This window comes from Triticum dicoccoides, unplaced genomic scaffold, assembly GCF_002162155.2.
Source record: "Triticum dicoccoides isolate Atlit2015 ecotype Zavitan unplaced genomic scaffold, WEW_v2.0 scaffold91838, whole genome shotgun sequence".
Taxonomy (NCBI): Eukaryota; Viridiplantae; Streptophyta; class Magnoliopsida; order Poales; family Poaceae; genus Triticum; species Triticum dicoccoides.
Genome location: NW_021310200.1, coordinates 188,566 through 191,466, shown reverse-complemented (window position 1 = coordinate 191,466; position 2,901 = coordinate 188,566).

The following is a 2,901-nucleotide window of genomic DNA, read 5'->3' as shown; positions in this document are numbered from 1 at the left end:
CAACTAAATTACCAGGTACTTTCGTTTCTTGGTAATGATTCTAATGTTCATGAGAATATGATGCTGCCTAAATTGGATACATTTGTTTTGCTTACAAATGAAGGGCCTAGCTTGGAGAAGGATGAACATTGGAGCAAGAACAAGCATGGAGATGATGGCATGCGCAAGGGGAACAAGAACGGAGTTACAAGTGATGATTTCAGGACTTTGAAGCCACCATAATGGGTGCATGAAGCCTTGGACGAAATATACAAGATGCCACTTCATAAATTTCGTCCCGAGGCTATTTTAGGTGCTGCGTCACCTTATTATTGGGCCAGGCCCATGTAATTTCGAAATAGAAGTATAGGCTATTTTTAGAGTCCGTATGTGTGGGGAAACAAGAGATAGGGTTGATTTCGGACCCCTCCACCAAGGGCCACGAAATTCCCCCCTCTTCCTCCATATATACAGCCCTTAGGGCATCGTTTAGACTTTGGGTTTTGTTTAGATTAAAAGTTCGCCATAGCTGCAACTTCGCGTACTTCGTTTGTGTTCAACGACCAGACAAAGGCGTCACAGAACCCCACCTTGATCAATAAAGCTTTCATCTTATATTCGCAATATCCAGATTGCAATCTTAGTTTCTTGCTTGTTCTTCGTTTGCTCGCAGGAAACAGACCCTCGTGGTCAGGTTGATCGTGCTCCGGCGTGGTCAATAACCTCTCGGAGTTGGTTTAGCGATTGCTAAGGCGCGACGTCCTCGCACGTTCGTAGTCGGATCGTCAAAGTCGACTTCCACCAAAGCGAAATCCACCATCTCATCGAAAAATCGGGACCCTCGCCTCTATCACAACTTATGACCAGAACTCGAAACTCTAAAAGACTAGACTCTAAGACCAGCAACTAGACACGACGATGCAACCGCAAATTCAACAAAGCAAAACCCTAAAAAGATTATGCAAGGCTCAGATTGGTTCGGATATGATGAACTAACCCTAAATTTTTTTTTGTGGCTTTTTCTTGGACAATAGGTAAGAAAATAAATCTAATCTAGGAAAAACTGGAAATTCTCACCGAGCAACCTGAAAACTGATACCACTTGATAGAGGCAAAGGTGTCCCGTCTTTCGATGAGATGGTGGATTTCGCTTTGGTGGAAGTCGACTTTGACGATCCGACTACGAACGTGCGAGGACGTCGCGCCTTAGCAATCGCTAAACCAACTCCGAGAGGTTATTGACCACGCCGGAGCACGATCAACCTGACCACGAGGGTCTGTTTCCTGCGAGCAAACGAAGAACAAGCAAGAAACTAAGATTGCAATCTGGATATTGCGAATATAAGATGAAAGCTTTATTGATCAAGGTGGGGTTCTGTGACGCCTTTGTCTGGTCGTTGAACACAAACGAAGTACGCGAAGTTGCAGCTATGGCGAACTTTTAATCTAAACAAAACCCAAAGTCTAAACGATGCCCTAAGGGCTGTATATATGGAGGAAGAGGGGGGAATTTCGTGGCCCTAGGTGGAGGGGTCCGAAATCAACCCTATCTCTTGTTTCCCCACACATACGGACTCTAAAAATAGCCTATACTTATGTATTTCGAAATTACATGGGCCTGGCCCAATAATAAGGTGACGCAGCACCTAAAATAGCCTCGGGACGAAATTTATGAAGTGGCATCTTGTATATTTCGTCCAAGGCTTCATGCACCCATTATGGTGGCTTCAAAGTCCTGAAATCATCACTTGTAACTCCGTTCTTGTTCCCCTTGCGCATGCCATCATCTCCATGCTTGTTCTTGCTCCAATGTTCATCCTTCTCCCAGCTAGGCCCTTCATTTGTAAGCAAAACAAATGTATCCAATTTAGGCAGCATCATATTCTCATGAACATTAGAATCATTACCAAGAAACGAAAGTACCTGGTAATTTAGTTGGCGTGCACGAGCTCTAGTAATTGGTCCAGTATGTATAGCAGCAGGGGCTGTGGGTGTAACAATTGTATTGATGTCCTCATCATCCTCCCCTTCTTGAAATGAAGTCGTCCTCGACGGAAGTTCATCTTCCTCACCCAAATAAGGCTTCAAATCTGCAATGTTAAAAGTGGGACTAACCCCAAAATCTGCAGGCAGCTCAAGTTTATATGCATTATCATTTATTTTCTCTAACACCTTAAAGGGACCATCAGCACGTGGCATTAACTTTGATTTGCGCAAATCAGGAAATCTATCCTTACGCAAATGTAACCAAACAAGATCTCCAGGTGCAAACACAACCTGTTTTCTACCCTTATGATAGAGGCAAAGGTGTCCCGTCTTTCGATGAGATGGTGGATTTCGCTTTGGTGGAAGTCGACTTTGACGATCCGACTACGAACGTGCGAGGACGTCGCGCCTTAGCAATCGCTAAACCAACTCCGAGAGGTTATTGACCACGCCGGAGCACGATCAACCTGACCACGAGGGTCTGTTTCCTGCGAGCAAACGAAGAACAAGCAAGAAACTAAGATTGCAATCTGGATATTGCGAATATAAGATGAAAGCTTTATTGATCAAGGTGGGGTTCTGTGACGCCTTTGTCTGGTCGTTGAACACAAACGAAGTACGCGAAGTTGCAGCTATGGCGAACTTTTAATCTAAACAAAACCCAAAGTCTAAACGATGCCCTAAGGGCTGTATATATGGAGGAAGAGGGGGGAATTTCGAGGCCCTTGGTGGAGGGGTCCGAAATCAACCCTATCTCTTGTTTCCCCACACATACGGACTCTAAAAATAGCCTATACTTATGTATTTCGAAATTACATGGGCCTGGCCCAATAATAAGGTGACGCAGCACCTAAAATAGCCTCGGGACGAAATTTATGAAGTGGCATCTTGTATATTTCGTCCAAGGCTTCATGCACCCATTATGGTGGCTTCAAA